This window comes from Gasterosteus aculeatus, chromosome 4 (assembly GCF_964276395.1).
Source record: "Gasterosteus aculeatus chromosome 4, fGasAcu3.hap1.1, whole genome shotgun sequence".
NCBI lineage: Eukaryota > Metazoa > Chordata > Actinopteri > Perciformes > Gasterosteidae > Gasterosteus > Gasterosteus aculeatus.
Window position 1 is genome coordinate 3149561 of NC_135691.1, and position 19679 is coordinate 3169239.

Genomic DNA, 19679 nt, shown 5'->3' on the forward strand with positions numbered 1-19679 from the left:
GCGCCGCGTGGGCTCACAGCCTTGAAGGGGGATCCGTCGCCATTAAGGGCTGTGCAGAGGGCAGCGCTAACAGAGGGCAAGAAGGGGAGAGAAGGATTCCATCCATCACCATGCATATGTGCTCCCACCTAAAAGGCCCGCCTGACGCTTTCTCCACGCAGCAATTGCCCTGCACTGCTAAGATAGCCGAGACAGTTTTAAGGGCTTTGGCGGTGTCATAAACACAGCATGATGTTGGGTATCAAATGCTTAAGGGGCCATGACAAAGATCTGAGGAGCAGCCAGGGATGCTGGACGGAACGGGGACGTGGCGATGGTGATAATTACAGCCGGTTGTGGCTGTGGTCCCTTTGTCGTCTTAGTAAAAGCCTGCTGAAGGCATAAAGTAAAGCCGAGGAGCAACGGGAACCAATAAAGTTATAACGACCACATTTTAACACACACGTGAATGTGAACATTGATGTATGTTTGCGATCAGATGCAGAAAAGATGGAAGCTGAACATGATTTAACAAATAATGTTATTTATCATTTGAACCAGTGAGGAAACGTAAATGATCCTCCTCCGGATATCAGGCCCTTTCAACAAAAAAGGACTAGACAAAAAGAAGATGATCTGGCATAATAGTTGCAGCAATGCTTTTACTCAACGAGCCTGGACTTCCTGGGCTCTCATCCCAACTCATGTCACCACTGTGAACGTTTTATTTTTAGCAAAGGTTTTGAAGGATGAAGGATTCTCGCTTAGTAGGTCAACTAGTAAGAACAAAACAAATAGTGAAAGTCTCAGTCATTCACAGTGTTGAAGCGTCGGATGTCCAAATCATCTTCATCCAGAAGGTGTGGACAGAGGCCCTTGTTTGCGTGCATGGCCTTGCGTTGCAGTCGAGCCCAATGAGATGGTCCGTTGGAAATGAACACATCAGTTTTTTGTGAGTGATCATTAGTTATTATTGAGTGCAATAAATCATTTAGGCGATTATTACTCCTGGAGGTTTCCCGGTCATGTTTCACGGAGAAGATAATCTCAGGCGGGAGACTCTGTTGGCTCCTTTGCAGCAGCTTGTGCACAGAACCGCAGTGCAGCGGTACATTCTACACATTCTATGCAGCCTTTCAAGACTGAAAGCCCACAAGCATAATGTTGCATTTTTGCATGAAGCCTGGGCTGCAATAGTAAGTAATAGACGCTAGTTTTCAATGGAATGTGTTACTTGACAAATTTGATAATTTATTAGAGCTCTCATCAAAGCTGAGCAATCTGTTTCTCCTGTGAGCTGGACCGAGTGGACACACATGTTAATAATCCAAACTGTTTCCACAATTGTTTAAAAGGAAATGTTGGAGACATTCAAAACCAGGATCTACTCTGGGGTGGAATGTGCTTTAATTACCGTCCTTGGCAAAGGAAACAGTCCTGAGTAGTTGATCTTGCCCAGCGTTTGGCACCATTCTCCCTTTTGAACGCGGCCAGTCACTCGCTTCCTGCCAAATCAATAAGAGACAATGATTGTTGACGAGTCGGTGCGCGGTCCAAAGCTCGGCAAAATTCTGACCACTTCTGCGGCTTCCAAAACAACACGTAGCCCGCATCAAGCAAAATGAAAAATTCATCATGATGGATGACTTTAGGAGTTCCTAAATCCCTAATCTCTGCATAATGGCTTCAGCTGCCTTGTCAGTCACGTGAGCCGGCATTCTGGCCCAAACGTGAGCTGACAAATTGATTTGGATTCACATGAGTCCTCGCCTCCGTAGATTGGGCCAAACAATGTGACGGAGAGAAAATGAAGTCAAAGTAATAGGCAGAGGTGCTGTAACGTCCCAGAAAGGCCTTCGATTGAGAACGCACAATGAAATGAATTCACCGTCAGATTTAAAGGGATCAGATTTAGACCTAAAATAAAGAGAAGTGTTGTATTCAGAATAAGCAGGACTTTGCACTGCTGCCGCCTCGATTGCTTCAAACTAATAATATTCATATACATGCATTTTCAATTCCAGCCGCCGCGTGTACAAAACACATTGTCTAGTAAACAAACGTTCTCTTACACACACTTAATACAAAAAACAGAACCGATGCTTTAAATATGTCTTTTACTTTTTTTTTGTTACAAATATACATAGTAATCAATGATGAATGCACAATTTATATTCATAATTTTTTGTTTCTATTTTTGTAGTTATTTTCTTTGTCCTGCCCAGACTTTACTGGGAAATTCCTCCTTGTTTTTTTCCGGAGTCTGGGGCGGGGGGGGGGATGACACGCAGCGCGAGGCTTCACTTGGGAGGCATTTCGCTGTCACTTACTCACAGACTCTTTATCAAATTGTGTCCGACACACGCATCTCACATTGTGCCTCTCCGTGCTCTGCAGACTCCCCGGGGGACATGTCTCCATGTCCCATCCTCCGGCCTGAATGATGATATCTAAATCTCGAAGCAGCTGCTCTGCCAAAAACAATGAGCAGAGTCAAGGGGACGGGATCAGGGGACTCCAGAGACTTTCACAAGGCACCTGGGGAGGACAGGACAACATGCTGTAGGTTTTAGTGCAGTACGCATTTTAAGTACAATAATAGTGCACACTAAAGAACATTAAACCATTTATGTACTTTTCAAAGCTTGTTGCTTCAAACTCCTTTAAATGTCCGATCCAGTGAAAAGTTTGAAAACTCATTCAATTCAATAAGACGGTGTGTCCAAACCTTACGTATATATGCACATTTTGTCAGATCTATTATTAATTCTTCATGTATTTATTCATCCATATCCTGCAAGAGGTTGCCACGAGATCTGCTACAACTGTTCTGGTTCAGTACTTCCCGGGAAGTTGAAAGACATTTCCCTTCCTCCTCCCCCGCTGGGCGAAGTGAGGCGAGAAACTTTCCGAGCACCGCTGGGAAGCTAATTAACGGGGCGGGAGTGAAGGAACTCTCGCTCCTGGTTGTTTTTACCCCCTGATGGGGGACACCAATTCAATCGCTCTACCTCTGTGTGCCTTCTACTTACAGGGAAGTTAGGGGGGGGGTTCTATAACCTTCGACCTCCAACGCTTTTCCAACTCACCCTTTTGTATACGCAGTTATTTAAAAGAAAAATACAGTCAATGGTTAAAGTGTATCATATTGAATCATGCTTGGGACAGTTTGCATCATTAATTAAAAGCAGCCGAGAGTCTGTATATTGACCTCCAGTGTTTCAACTCGTCTCCAGTTGAGGCGCCTGCTATGAGCAGTGGTGGGGGGGGGTCACCAACATAGTCCGTATATAGAAAGTGCACTTAGTCACGTAGTGTTAGAAGATTTTGAAGTTCACAGTTCTTGGCCATCACAAGAAGATTTATAACCGAGCACAAATTCTAAATATGAATTTAGGTTAGCAAATAGTTACAATCACCTTGTTCTGAAACTGCACTGTGGGGGTGTTAAGACAAAAATGGACCATAATTTACCCCTCATAGTTCATAGAAGGGCACTTGGAACCAGAGGATCCTTTATAAAGGCTTATTTATAAAAGTGAATGAGATAATAAACCATGAGAAAGATGAGACGTCCTTTGCTTTTTGTGTGATTTAAATGATAAAATCATCAACGCGGATGTTTGTCATATGTTTGTCATGTCTTCTGGAACCGGATCTGCAAAGGAATAAAAATGTCGGCTTTCAGCTTCCAAATTGTGTCACTGAGAAATCTGAGACACGATTTGCTGTGAGCGTGGCCGCTGGTCTCGGCCTCCCAGTCTCACTCCTCTTTTTTTCTTGAGACAGCATAACGTTAATGGCTGTCCTCCTGTTTGTCATGGCACCCTGTTAGCATGACGGCTCTTATGAGCACTGGACCTCCAGGGGCAATGGGCAAACAGCCATATTTTTTGCAAACTGCTCTATCTATTAATAACCCACAGTTGGTTTAATCTATAAATTGTCTTATTTGTTGGTGAGAAGTCAGATGGATGAAGTGGGGACTTTAATGCCTTGTTGTATTCATATTAAAACCAAAGCACTTCATTGAGTTAAACGTAGCAGATGGTATCTTCTGGAGAACTTTAGAAAGCAGCGAGATGGCTCCATCAGCAGGAACAATGCAGTTGTGACGTTCTGTCCCAACCCTGTATGGATACAGTAACCCACACACATAACCCTGACCCTACACATGCGGTAAGAAACACGTAATCACCCCTCTCCCACTCTCTCGCTGTGCGTCTTTAATGGGAAATTTGAGACAGTACTGAGTACAGAGCTTAGTCTGTCACATCACATGACGCGCTGCGACTAATGCTGCCGACAAATGGGCGTATCGCCGATCCCAGTTTCGTGAAGGACCCCTCTTCGGAAACAGGTGTAACACCAGATGTCCCCCCCCCCCCGTGCAGCCGTCGCAACGCAGTGGGGAACAACGCTTGACCAAGGACGAAGGTGGTCCGACTCGTGTTCAAATCCCAGGAGGTTCACCGACTGGGTAAAATCTGGTGTGGGGGGGGAGGGTAGCGGTGGCAAATAAGGAAGGATGACATGAGAAACCATCCCATGCTTCAAACTGTGGATGCTTTTCAGCGATGGGGAAGCCATGTGAAACATCCCCCCCCCAAGCACTTAATATCCATGGGTTCCTTTGTTGGGACATCTCTTGCTTGTTGATGCCGTGCTAACAAAACCTGCTGCGGCCATTTGCTCGCACCGTATAAATAGACAGTAAGCATTACCGGTGCGGTGCAAGGAGGCCTTGTGGAATCCCGCCAACCTGTGATGAAAGCTGTGGCCAGATGGCATGGGATCACGTCGTAGCTGAGCCACGGCCGTACAAAATTAGCCGTAAACAATTTTTGCCCCCCCCCGCATGCATCGCAGGCTTTGATGCCGTGCTTTAACCTGTCGGTCAGCGTCGTCACAAATACAATGAGAATATCCGGATACACCGGAAACAGACGCCGCGCCTTCGTAACAAGAACCCGCGGGTGTCGACTGAGGCCACAAGAGTCCAACTGAGAGGAGCCGCAAGCCTGAATGCCTGAATGGGGCCTTTTCTTTTTTTGCTTTGACGTTTGAATTACAATTCTCAGGGTGCTAAAATAAATTACTGTTGAATCAGAGGTAATAAACATGTATGTCAAACATGCTGCGGTAAATACCATCAAGCTGTACTGTTACCTTGAAGAAAAACACAATCCAATCCATAAAGGTAAACAAAAGAGGACTGAAATATTCATACGATGACTGTGTAATTGCTTTGACGATGCAGTACAACATAGCGGCGGTACATGGTGAAATGTGAGCGAGCTCTCCGCTAAGCTCTCTCTGTAGTCGTAGTGTGCATAGTTGTGATTCACGTCATAGTTTCTAGCGGAGCAAAAGGACACGTACTTAATAGTGCATTTGCTGGCATGGCTTGAAAGGACAAATCCTTCCTCGGCCATCGCTCATGTCTATTTGTAAAGACAAGTGTGACATGCTTTCATTCCTTCAGGTGCACAGATGCAAAACAGAAATATTATCCCCTCAACGGAAGTGATGCAAATATTGCCCTGAATTGTCCTCGTAAAAGAACCCATTTGAAATATTCTTTGATGATTCACTGACAGCTTTCAGCAGTTTCATTTCCATCTTTTTATTAGTAGCTGCACAGCTGAAGATGCTCCGTTAAAAACTACATCTGGACTTCACCTGCGAGTTACTTATAGTTGGTGACTGCGCTCATGATACTGGTGAAGGAATGTGGTTGAGTCAGGGCTCAAATTTGACATTTATCTTCCTGCACTGACAACAGAACGGAAGGCAATAAGTCTGGTGTAACAGAGCCATAAAAGTAAATATTAACCTACGAACACTTCAATGTAAGGAACTTAAGTGTTTGACACACCTCATCTGCACTTTTGAGGAACGACCTGCAGCATTAAATGCAGATGCCAGTTCAAATGACACACATTTGAATCTTGATACTTTATTGACGTACTTAACTTTGGCCCCGTCCCGGTATCAATCTGGAGAATGTTCATTCCAAACACTTGTCTGAGCAAAAAAATATTATAGCTTTTGAGTTCATGTAAAAAGCTTAATGAAGACGCATTCTGCTGAGACGCAGCGTGAAAAGCCAAACGTTATTTTCCACTTGGCTTGCACTTCACACAGGAAATCTTCGGAGGGCTGCACGTAGACGTAAAACATGTGACTTGGTCCCATTTCATGTGCATTGCATGAAACCCACACACATACGTGTACCAGCAAATAGAAGAAGTGTTGCTCAGCTTCTGAATTTCTTCTTTTCTTTACTTTTCTTTGCATTCTCACCTTACTTCTCTTTGCATGGCCCCCTTGTCTCCTCCCCTCCTCTCCGTCTCTCTGCGGGGCTTCTCCCTGCAGCAGGTGGCCAGTCAGTCAGCAAAGACTTGTCTTAACTGTTTGACACCATGGCAACAGGGTTTGAAAACAACACTTGCATGATACGCACAAATATGAATGTCGATGCCGATACCCCCCCGTGCACAATGTGACCAAGCCAGCACACGCCCGCACACTTAATCGCACACACGTCCACAGTTGTGTTCGCAGCTCCAGTTGACTGATATTTATTTTATTCTTTTTAAGTCTCTCACCTCGTGGTAACATATTTTTGAACAATAACCAATTTAGCACTTCATGCCGGATCAGGCAAACTGTTTCTGACCGGCTGGAGTCTGACCAGACGCCAAAAAGCGATCCCCCAGCAATAGGTCTTAAATACAAAACTCATTTCTGTCAGCAGAGGTCAGACCTCGGCTTGGTGTCTGTCCCAGCCCGGCTGCCAGCTGGGGAGAGCAGGAGGAGGAGGAGGAGGAGGAGGAAGAGGAAGCATGGAAAGGAATAGAATTGGGGTCACGACAAATGTACCGAGCACGACTGTGACATGTTGCCAAGTAGAGACAGCAGAGTCCCACGCGTTTCCACATGTGTAAGATGAAGTATTCCTCAGAGTCTCAGCCATCCGATGGACATTTTTATTCGAAGTGCCACTGGAACACTGAGGGCATTCTGTACACGTTTAAAGTAAAGTAACAGCTGAACGGCATGCCAGTGCGACGAGCCATTCCTCAAAGTCTAGTAGGGAACATCTTACCCACAACATGTAACGCATGTTGGGACACGGGATTAAGAGCATTTCGATTTCGCCTCTCAACAGCTCTCAGCGATTCGCGAACCTCTGGTTCTGCCGATTGAAGCCAAAGCGGAAGAATGCGTGACCTGCATTCTCTCTACTGGCCAGCAGGCTTCTTCAACGCAGCATAATGTTTATTTACTAAATCAGAATAAAAAAGACAAAGTAGCAGGGTTGTACTTTTGGTCTGGGTTTGGTTTGATTGACAGCCAGATCTTTTTAACTGTTAATATATAGGTCCTACTCAACAGTTGAGACCCAGACAACACTGGGGTGGTACCACACTGAAGGAAGGTTAGATTATAGAATGATATCACATTTAAAATCCTCAGGATAGCCATTCCTGCACAGAAGAGAGAGGAACCGGAGTGAACTCCCGCTCAGTGGGCTTTTCTTTGGCCCCTGGGTCTCGGGGGTTTTCCCGAGAAGCTTGAAGAGGGGTTTGTTCATCCATAACCTCCTGGTGACAGGAAGCTAATCAGTCAGAGGTGGCAATTTCCACACTCAGCTAGCACGAAGAGTAACGCACCTCTCACTCCCCGGGGCTAATAACATGGAGCCCGGATCCCAGGAATTACCTCGTCAAGGCGAGGCAACGAAAGAGTGGGAACTCCAAACAATTGGCCACTGTCAAAACATCCCATTATGGTTTTATGGCGACGAGGGACGAGGGCATTGACGGCCTCATCTTGGTCACGTGGTTTAGGGATCTTGGAACAGAGGCTGCATGCGGAAAAGATTAACACTTTAATTACATTACATTTCTATTGTAGGTTCCCAATTAGTAATAATAGTAAATAGTAAGCCCGGTGTCCACGTTAAACCACAGAGCAGTTGTCAGCTTTTATTGTCGTTTTTTGCAAACAAATAATGATATTTTTGACCATAGACACGATAAAGCAACATCTCAACATATGTTGTGACCTTTTAGTTAAAGCTAAACCTTTTATAGTAGTAAAGAAAAACCTCACTCTGAAAGGCCGTAAGTAGAACGTTACTGAACGGTCTGTTTTAATGTGGAGGATTTCAGAAAAGGTCTGAAACGGCTGCAAAAAATTCAGAGAAATGAAACTTGCCTTGACCTTGCCCCCGGCCCCACGTCCAACTCTAACCTCCAATAAAGACGTCCTATGGTGTCAAGTTAAGTGTGATTAATAGTTTTTGCTGTGTACAACACCGTGAACTTCAATCCAGCTTCAGGCATCTCAGCAGTAATCCAAAGAATTTACAGCAATATTTGAGCAGTTCTGCTCTACGACTCGGTGGAGTGCATCCATGTTGAGAAATTGCTTCAGTCCCTATTTTTCAACTCCGAAACCGTTAGGATACCTTGCGAGTGTAGAAAAAGTACCGTCGTTTGTTTTCATTTTGTGTTATTGATGATTCTCTTCAGAGCAGTCGTCACTTCTCAGAGCGGTTGATGTCTCATTTTGGAGCTGAAACTCTTCTTTTCCCGTCCACCTTATAGGTTTATTAGCTAACGTGAGAGCGTGCTGTCGAGGGGACACCACAGCAGGGGAGAGTTTATCATGGAAGGGGAGAGTTTATCATTCTGCTGACAGGCTAAATAACTTGTGCCGAGGCAACAGATAACAAATGGGTTCAAGTTGTGGCTTGAGTGTCTCCGTGTTAAAGACAAGAACAACTGGGCTGCAGCAGAAGTAAATGCTTTTTACTTTATTGGCATTTGGCCACAGTTCATGGGGCACCTAAAGATTAATGAGCGCTTTACTGTGTACCAACACTGGACTTACATCCACATATTACTGAAAACTAATGCAAGATGTCATGTGAAAAGGATTCATTGATTACATCATCAACTGAAACCCTCACTGAATGACAGCTGCAAATATTTGTTTGAATAGAATACAAATTGCACTGGGTAAAAAAAAGAGTAGGGTTTTGTTCATAAAGGTGAAAGGTAAAGTGAGGTTTGTATTTTACAAGAAAAGCAAACTAGATTGAACATTATAACAAACTCAAATTGATAAGTTTGCACAAGGCAAGACTGGATGGCTTTATTTTGTCTGATATTGCTCAGCACTCATTATAGGCTTTCAAGATCTAGTGTCAGAGCAGCAGGCTGATAAGCTGAAGCTGTTGATGGCGCCACACTTGCCGTTCACCTTTGCCTCGTATGTGTCAAACTGTCAGTACGAAACTCAGCAGGCTTCAGGAGTTTACTGAAACTCCGGCACGACGTAAACAAATCCATTTCCGCGTAACGCCAAATGGCGCAAACCCGCCACAAGAAGACGCACGTCACCGTAGCTGCGATGTGTCGGAGCATAAGCAACACTCGGCTCTCTGTTCCTTAGCTGTTTCCGCCCGTACGGTAAGTGAGATGTACCAGGGAGCTTTCTTAAGCCCGTGAAAATGTGCTGCAAGAGATAAATTCCAAGACGCCAGCGGAGTTGTCAGTGTGAAAGAATACTCTGGTCATTACCACCTTCAGATCCAGCTTGCATGCAAACCTCCCTCCCCTGTGAGCGGGACCCCTGCTGAGGATGAGCAGGACTTTCCCACAGTGGAAAAACCTTCTTGCTCACAGTAGCTGGATAAAACTCTCCCTGTCTCTCCTTAAGAGGTCAGTATTCTAGTGTAGCTGAGCATATGTTTTCTCGGCATTTTTACCTGCAAAAAGCCAAATATGCTTAAATCTCTACGAGGGGAAAAGCTTTTATCAAAGTTTGCTTTTACGCGCTTATCTACAAAATCCACTCCTGTTGGAAACGTTTTTAATGATGCAATGCCCGATATGAAAGCAGCGACTTCATCACTATGTCAAAACCTGCATTGGTATGAACTCGCCTCAGCTGTCAGATGTCCTTATTAAGGCTGTCTAATAAGCCCAGGTTACAAGAAGGTTCTGAGAAGTAAGCGATACCCGTAGAGCGACCCACACATACAATAAAGCAGCGAGCCTCAGTGTGGATTTCATACTTAGGGCCTATTTTTGTGGTCCTGATCTCAGACAACCCTGGACCCTCTCCAGGATGCTTAAAGTAACATCCACCGCTCCTGTGGCGTCCGCTGGGACTTGCAGGGTGTGGGAACAGTAGCAAAAAGTGACGAGGCAACACCAGTTGCAAATTAACGTTTTCTAAACTCACTTTCTCCCTTTTCAGAACCCCTCCACACCGCAAGTTAGAAAATAATCCGCGCTCCCAAAAACCCTGAGTTAAACTGGACACCCGAATAACACAATGAGCCACTTCGGCTCTTCAGTTGCGGGAACTCATCGTATGGCACTCCGTACACAAACGCAGCCACGTTTCGTCGTTCTTACGGCGGGATCCGGTAAATTTACGGCCACCAAGGGCCCCCTATTTTCAATCCTCTCCCGTAGAGATAAGAGGTGTTTTTCTTCTGAAAATCCACGGGGGGGTTGTGGGTGTAGTTAAAGGACACACTCAGCTGCTTGATTAACTCATCAACGCCGCATTGCAGGGTGTCAACGGAAATGTTTCACGCACAAGACCGACAAGGAATGAATGCCATTTGGAGGTTCCGTGTGACAACCCCTCAGTCCTTCAGCCCTTTTAAATGTTAGTGCCTGCCTTTCGAGAGCGAGGACGTTACCTCGAAACCTTTGAGAGGAAAAGAGATACGTGTTGGACATCCCTGTCCTCATGTCAGGTGGTCATGACTCGAAACGATAAAACCCACAAGATTTATAGCTGATAAATCACTGGGGATATATTGTTTGTTCTCATATGGTAACTGCAAATATAAGTTATATATTTAAACCTGGTTCAACTATTTGCTAATAAATCAATGAGACATTTTAAAGACACCCTTTTACAACACAGCGGCAGAAAAGCATCTCTGTAAAATCTCTGATCTGATGCCCAGATTGCCTGTGATAAGTTCAATAAACGATCGTGAAGTACACCTGCAGGACGTACACTTGACTCAGCAGCAGAAACTTGACTAAAGTGTATTTTAGTAGCTTTGCCCTCCTCCTTACCTTCTCTGAAGTGCATGTTTTCAGGGAAGCAAAACACAACCGACAACCGGAGACGGAGTATCGTCTTCAAAAGAAAGACTTGTCTTTTTTGCTGCTCGAGTAATGCCATTCTTCATCGTTTGACTCATCCAAACTCCTCGAGTAATGGCTTCAATATGTATATTTACAGTGAAAGTTCTGGATTCATTGAGACGCTTTGCTCTGAGCGGGTAAAGGTCTTGAAAAGGACAGACGAAGGTTGTTGACTCCGGTCGTGTCTTCCTCGCCCTCTGAGACTCCAGGGGATCATGAGGCCTTTGCACTTGGCGGGAAGCAAAGCTTTTGATAGCTGCTCAGGGGAAGTCCTGTTTTCAGGCCCCGAGGCTGCGGCGCATCAGGGCGGCCATGTTGTGCCTGTTTGCTTTGGATTTGAGGAGGATCAAGCCGCTTTGGCCTTCTCTAAGCCCAGTGGCCCTCCGCAACGTGATGGATCAATTGACTACCATTGACATGTCTGCGAGTTTAACATCCAAGTCATCCCGACACGCTGTGGTCAGCTGGAATATTTAAGAAGTCTCATTCATCAGTGGAGAAAATATAAGGTTATCAACGGGAGACGCCATGACAGTGAAATGAGTGAGTTTTCAGCGGCGGCCTCCAGGCATCGTTAGGGCATTGGGGGGGGGGGGGGGGGGGGGGGGGTGGAGGGTTAAGGGGCAAATGTCCAGCCCCCCGCCCCTAGCTCTCCAGGTCCCAGGGGCTGGCGCCAGGCTAGCCCCACCAGCAGCCGGGGCAGAAAATAACCCCGGCGCAGTTGTCGGGCAGGGGAGAGTGACGGGGAGAGCTGATGTCACACCGGGGGTGGGGGGGAGGGGGGGGGCGTCGGGTTTCAGTGGCTGTCATCAGAGCGCAGTCATTACTTCTGGGCTAATTATCTCAGGCCGCGTGTAAACAAACAACCTGCCGGTGTAAAGACTACATTGTGTTCACAGCTCCGGGCTTCGGCTCCGTCCCATTCACTTGTTTGATGTCGGCCACGGGGCTTTACTAGAACGTCAAAGTGCTCTGAATGAATTTCTTCCGGTTCTTATTCTTCTACACATCATACTTTCTTGATTTTGAGAAACCAAGATAATGCTTTAGATCGACTGCAATATAAAACATCTATCAAATAACTGCAGTACATATTGACACATCTTCCTTTAGGGTGGATATGAAAAGCTTGTCTTTTTTCAAAAGCTTGTCCTGAAACAACAGGTTCCAAGACTTCCAGCAACTGTGTATTACATTCAGTGTGAGCAAACGATGCAACGGAGATCCAGGAGGAACTGGTGTTGTCTGGAAAAAACAAAGCTAAGACAAATAATCGTTATGTTCCAGGCCGCCGTTCATCATGATTTGATTTCATCAGCTGGAGGATCCATGAATGCCCCCCCCCCTTGACTAAAAACCCAATCCAGCTCGGACCGGCACCTCACATTCTCACATTCCCCGGCCTTCACGGCACGTTTACGGTTCAGTCTCATGTTTCTATCACACGCCTGCCGAATGAACATACCGTACCTGTGTTCTGTGTACAGCAGTTGCGCGCGACAAGGTAAAGTCGTCTTTGTCGCCAAAGGGTCTTTAACAGCGTTTCATAACAATTTTAGCAGAGAGATACTGTATTCTTACTCAAATGTCCCGTTAAATGATAGAAATATCAAATCAAACTTTGCAGTATAATGCAGTTCTTACGTAGGATTCATCTTTCTGTTACTTTGAGAGGCAAGAAGACTTTTTTAAGACTTGAGGGGATATAGTCACGTCCCGTTCCCAGGACAAGCCATATTCATAAAAACGTGATGCATTACAGTTGTTCTCCATCAATACGAATCAATTCTAAAAACTCTAAACAGCAATGCGATAAAAGCAGGACAGTAAGCAGTGGGTGTGGCACACAATTCATGACTGAGTGTAACAGGTCCGCTACATGAGTCCGGCCCTCCATACGGCTGATTGTCAGCGTTGCACAGGGGTGAGATATTACTCAATAAAGTTCATGGCGTAATGGAGATGCAAAATGACATTAAGCCGCGGCTTGCATGCTGTCACTTACCTCCTTCTGGGGGCTGTCAGGTCTAACTGTACATTATTAATTGCCCTCTTGTACCCACCTTTGTTTAGAGGCATTATGAGTGACCAACAGCTGTACTCTGATATTTATATATGCCTTCGTAACCAAATTACCTCATCTCGCAGACACATCTAAAGACCTCATTTGCATGCAGGAGCTGTGGTTTGACGAGTCAACGGCGAACATTAACGCACAACTCTGTCAAGCCAACGACTGACATTCTTAATGGAACATGAGCGCTGAATACGGATTTAGCTGTGACGTTGGTACTTTGATGACCACAAGAAATGTGATAGGTAATTCATTTTCGGGAACAAGTTCGCTCATCCCCACCAGTCCCCATTACGGGGGCTGCCTGATCCCCCCCCGCCCCCCCTTTGCTAATTGAGTTAGCTGCATCAGTCCGGATTCGAACTTGAGAAGTGTCACAAATATGAGGGGGGTTTATCTACCATCATGTAGAAGCGCGAGACTTAGTCTAACGGTATAATTATACCTCACAAGACAGTGACCTTAGCCAACTTTGGCAGGGTACTTTATGCACACTGGGCAGATCTCGTCCAGCTTTGTCTGCTTTTTCCTCCCTGCCTGTTTCTGCCTCAGCTCCTGTCTAATTGGAGCGTGAAATCTGTGCACAACAAGGATAGTGAGAGAAGTTGGAATCAAATGTCCTCCTCCCTCCAGATGGAGTGAAAGCACTGAACATCCGTGAGGATGCACAAGTTTTACCCAACCGGCCTTTCTCTTGTTTTCCTCCAATCCGAGTACGAGAAGCAGCTTGACGTTTGGCGACGACGGCCCAACAAGGAGCACGAGAGCAATAAGTCAAGGAACTCCTGAGTGGAAACGCAATCCATTTTGTTGTGGCCCTGCATGTGACTTGATCGACGCTATCCGCTTGCGGGGTAGGCCTCCCCGTGCCCTTGCCAAAGACATTTTCAACTGGTGTCAAGGCCCTATAAATCATCCTGTATCAAAGAGGCCATGTAACGCTTTCTACATTTCAACATATGTGGAATCAGAACGCGTCTGTCATCGGCGTGAGCCACTCTCAAAGAAAGAGGTTTTCTGGAGGCCTCTCCCACTGTAATGCGGACCATATGTGCTATTGATTTGGGAGGTTTTACCTGCCACAGTGGGATACTCCCGAAACGAGGCGAGGCACACACTGTCATACCCTCTTAAACAGAAAAGGATTAGGCTTGTAAACTGAAATCAACAAGGTAGATAACTACCGAGATGTAGCCAAAAGGTCCAAATGCAATATGAAGGTTTTTTTTTTTACTTCTTTAGATCAACGCTTTACCTTTAAATAGCCTCTAAACACACGTCGATGTGCTTCATTTGAATCAAACGAGACGATCTCACGACAACTCCGGCTGGTGGCAGGACGAGCCAATTTATCTTAATATTATAAATGGCTCTCACCGTCATCCAAGGTTTTAAGTTCCCAAAGCAACTGATCTTGGTCTTGTGCTGGCTATATATCTCGCTTTGAAAGCCAACTCTTCCATCTCCTGCTGCTTTGTATTTAAGGCTGGCCCTCTATCTCGGCTTTAAGCTGCTTTCCCAATGGCCATTAGGGAAAGGAAGGACGCTGCCTTGTTTCTTGAGTAATTCAGGAATCTCCATTTGTGGTCTCAGAGGTTGAGGATAAATGAGAGAGCAAATTGGATGATAGATGTTCAGAGATTCGGTCACTGTGTTGAGACCGAGGTTATTTGCAAAATTTAAGTTCCTTCCACGATAAAAATATCCAGCTATTAGGAGCAACAATACAGTTTGAAAGCTCATATAAACACATGTGGTTGTTGTTGTTTACTGATCAACACTGATGGTCAAATACAGCACTTAAAGGTAAACCTGACCCGGGCGATTGACTTTTACAGGAAGTTCTACATTCTTAGAATTTTCTTTCCTAAACCGTGAACCACAGTTGATTCTTTTTTTGATTTTAAATTCACGCGAGTGGTGAGAGGCAGAAGCATGTAATGACCAACCCATAGTCCACAATGGAGAGTAACAGCTCAGCTTACTGCATGAAGAAATCTGTAAAAGCTCCAGTTGAAAATGTCCCGTCAATGGACACGTCTGGTTTTCTGTGTATCGCTCGATAATAATCAGAGAAATGTTGTCGCGTTTGATTACAATCTTTCTCTCTGGATCTAGAGGAACGCAGAATGTTTTGCTGGATTACTTTAATGTTACTAAGTCTTTTGACGCCACAGTTTCAGAAGAATCCATTTGTATTTTTTGATCGAGGCTCCCTCTGTTAATTCCTTCGATTATAGCTGCTCCTGCACGAGCAAAGACAACCACACAAACTCTGCCTCCAGCACGAAAACAGGACATTTCTGAGCGTAACAACCCTCCTTGTTCAACCTCGTTGTCCGTAAACGGGAGGCGGTACCTGCTGGGAGGGAGACATCGTCCACACTGTGAGCAAATGTCCACCACATTCTGGAGCCGGTGCACGCCGATTGCAAAGCTCAACTATTCTGGGCAGCTCTGACCTCCTGACCGCGCTCTTCCCTCCACAAACTGAGGTGGACTGAACATTCCTGGCTCAGCCTAGTGTCACAAACGTGCAATCAGCTCGTAAAAACGTCTGCATGTGTTTGCTCTTGATGCAGAAATCAGCGCTTTGGATCCCTGCTGAGAGTCAGTTTGAGGAAATACACACGGATGCCACGCGCCTCCAGGGTTGAGGCTTTGCCACTGTCACAATGAGGGGCGTAAGAACGATATGTCGAAGTGTAAAGCCACGCAGTCACTCCGAAATAAGTTCAACGAATGACCCGAATGACCTCAACACGGTGAGGTTGTGATCAAATGAACGCAGCTCTACGGGACAGAATTTCATCATTTCATCCTTACAGCTGCTGCAATGTCTTGAATTACCTCGAAGCAGCGTTTCCAAAGAACGGATCAGATTTCCTTCGCCATCGTTTTCATCCACGTTTTTCCACAAGTCCAGAAAAGATATATTTACAGTTTGCCGTGCTCATAGTCGGTTCAGAGTTCAGGACCTGGATCATGCAAGTGTAAGCGGTGTCATTTCTTAAACAGGTATTCATTTCAGGCGTGGGCATTGGTTCGGGGCCCGCCGTGGTTTATGGACGAGCGTTGGTTTTTCCTTTGGAAAAGGATCACTTCAAAGGACTTGGCCAGAGACACGGTTGAACTTTTAGCTGAAAGTGAGAGCTGCAGATCTTTATTAAGTAGTAATAGAAACCTCCACATTGAGAAGCTTTGTCATTTGAATCAAAGCAAGATAGTATAAATCTCTTATCAGATTTAATGTGAGTACATTCAACAGGAACTGAACTTGGCAATAAAATAAAATATGACTTAAGTATAGCAAATGGACAATTTGCCGCTTTTGAAAAAAGAAACTTCCTAAGAGGCTCATTTTATGTCAGAATTAAATATTGTGGCTTACATTAAATCTGCGGCCCCTGCCAGTCTCATTACATTATTATTTACAACCAAGTGCATGATACGGTTGTGTGGCTAAAACCAGTATCATAGTAGCTGTTACCCTATTTTGTGTCACTTGGGTAAGTGGAGCCTATGTCTTTGTGGCATGGTGCAAATTCCTGAGATTAATGTAAATGATAAGGAATCTGCAACTCTCCGGATTCCGAGCTGCTCGGGATTAAAGGTTCGAGTTCCATTCGCCGTTGGAAAAGGATGACTCACTGTCCGGCACCGGGCGGCTATCGGGTGTCCCGTCGCGGCCCAGCTAACAGAGCGAGGAAAGAGTGAAGCGACTGCAGCTCGGCGGGAAGCAAGCGGAGGGAATGCGAACGCCTTCCTGAGACCAAGCAGCTCTTCAGCTGTCCTGATGCGGCAGGCGTGAAAATCCACTTTCTTCAAGAAATATCTGCGTGGAAAGGTAGGAAAGAGAAGGAAAAGAAAAAGACTAAACGGTCGTGAACATGTATAAATCAGTTGATGGTTTGCACACAGGGCAAAAAGAATCAGCCCATAAAAGACAGAGGAAAGAAAAAGTGGAATAAATAAGAAAGAAAGGAGGATAGAGAGTGGCAGGCGGGAGTCATCGCTTCCACCTTCGTCCCCTTCAAGGTTACTGTCCATTTCATTAAGAGACTCTCCCATTGATCGCTGTCCTTGGTCTGAGTCTCCCCTTCGGCCGTGTCTCCGTTAACAAAGTTAACTCTGGCGCACGGCGACCTCCTCCTGCTCCTCTTGACCCGGGCAGACAGCTGTGCTTACCTTAGCATAAAGTGCCACCACAGGTCATCATTATCAAATGAATCAAAGCTGTCACAGCACGGTGCCGCGGTGGAGCCTCCAAAACCACTTAGATCGCGTAACACTCGAACGTGCAGCAAAGGAGGCGTGCAGACATGTATTAAACACACACATCACACACACACACACACACACACAGGGGCATGGATTGTGTGTAAGCACCAAGTGTTGAGCGCAGTGTTGCAATAGCAAACCTTTAAGGGGTGTTAAGGAATTACTGCGTTTTTATGGAGTTCTTGGGAGAGACTTAGAGTTGGGATAATAATATAATGTTACCGAAACCTCCTTCCACACTGTGTGTGTGTGTGTGTGTGTGTGTGTGTGTGCGTGTGTGTGTAACCCAGTGCATCCTCTGTAGCTAAACTCTGCTTAATATCAACATCAGTTTCTGAGCGGTTGAAGATGGAAACGTTTGGCCTGCGCGATGCCAACGTTATTGATCGGCATAAATTATCTATTGATTCCCTATCAAGGTATTTAATGTTTAGAGCACACTGTGCAAATGACAAAGCAAAGGTTACTGCACGGCAGAAACAAGAAAATGATAGAAGATCATGAGTAGTTGATTTTTTAAACAAGCACAAAAAAAACAAGATTTTTTTTGCAAAAGACAATTATTTATTTTGTTAAAAAAAGCGGAGACTAAAACGAGACAGAAATGAGATATCAGCAAAATATAAAGTATGCATATTAAAAGAATCAGCCCATAAAAGACAGAAGAAATTCTTTTCAAACAATCACACCTTTTAAATCATCGATTCAAATGTGAGATACAAAATAATTATTTTGTTATATTCACAATAAATACTCACAAAGAGATGATGTTGTGGATTTCATGAGGAAGAACGAGCTGTGACCTCTGCCCTTCCAGGTGTGCACACACTGTAGTTCTCCCACTTCCCATGCAGATGTTCGTTGTGTTCAGTAACAAGGAGATCATTTTCCACCTGCTGTTTAACAAGTGAAGCTAAGACATTGCCATGCAAACAAAGTGTGTGCATGGGTGTGTGTGTGTGTGTGTGTGTGTGCGTGGGTGTGTGTGCGTGTAGGAGGTGGGGAATGGGGGAGGGGGGGGGGGGGGCAGCAACAAGGGAGACTTGCAACACCAAATTGCCAGATTGATTAACTTGTCTGTCAGGCTCTTCACTGTGACAATAAACTCTGTACCTGAGGGAGCTTATTGAGAGATGACATGTCTGAGACCCCCAGGGGCACACACACAGACACACACAGACATGTATACACCAGCCGAACCCCCCCCCCCACCATAGCCTCTCCCATAATAAAACACCTTTCCATGTGAAGCACCCCTCTTTCTACTACGTTTCTCCCTTTCTCGCACACACACACATCAACAGACACAAAAACACACACACACACAAATCCCTGGGGGTCTCTACAATCCACAGCAGGCTCTGGTTCATAAACCGATTCAGGTCATAATTGAAAAGGAAACTGTGGGGCGTGTTTGGCGAGTTAATCCATTGAAGAATATCATCTCAATTGTCACTCGGCTTCACGCAGCTGCAGAGTGGACGAGACAATAAGGGGCTCAATTCAAACCCCCCCTTTCCCTCCCGCTGGGTCACAGGGGTTAATGAATGATTATTTCTCACTTTGTAACACAACAGGATGCCGATTTAAAGGGCAACCCCCCCCTCCCCTCTCCACCGGGAGCGTCCTCAGTGGTGCACATGCTGGCGTGAGAGGTTCACACCTCGACGCAAACGGACATTGATGATGCTCTTTTATGAAGATTAATGAGTCTCGGCTTCCACCTGGGACGCTGAAGGGTTTTCATGCTAATGTCTTTGGTGTCCCATGGACGGAAAGTGTGTTTGATTGAATTACCATTTATTGCTATAATTGCCATTCATGTGAATAAGGAGGAATTAATGAGGTTAGCTTGAACACAGTTGAAATGAAGACCAGTGCATTTTATTATCTTAAGAAAGTGGGTGTGTAGGGGGGGGGGGGGGGTGTATTGAACATTATTTGCATTATTGTTGGTTTACTTACACAAATAGCATCATATAGGTTATTGTTGCAATATAGTAAGTTGATCTCCATTTCCCTTGAGATCTGTATTATTTAATCAACACGCTTCTGATAAAGTGTGAGAATTATTTATCTCATGTCATGATGTGTTATTACAAGGAGTTCTTTATTTTTATATTTGTTTAAAAATAATAGATAATATGAAAAAA

At 45.1% G+C, this 19679-nt stretch overlaps 1 long non-coding RNA gene across 2 annotated transcripts; it reads right to left on the reverse strand.

The window, feature by feature from the left end:
- Window positions 1–506: 506 nt before the first annotated feature.
- Window positions 507–6401, reverse strand: LOC120818036 (uncharacterized). Of its 2 annotated transcripts, XR_013467360.1 has the most exons (4): window positions 6286–6401; window positions 2353–2517; window positions 1394–1484; window positions 507–872 (listed from the first exon to the last, which is right to left on the reverse strand). It is a non-coding gene; the product is annotated as an uncharacterized LOC120818036 (long non-coding RNA). The 2 variants fall into 2 exon arrangements; XR_005712077.2 differs by lacking the exons at window positions 507–872; window positions 1394–1484 and having other exon boundaries at window positions 2080–2517.
- Between the last annotated feature and the right edge of the window lie 13278 nt (window positions 6402–19679).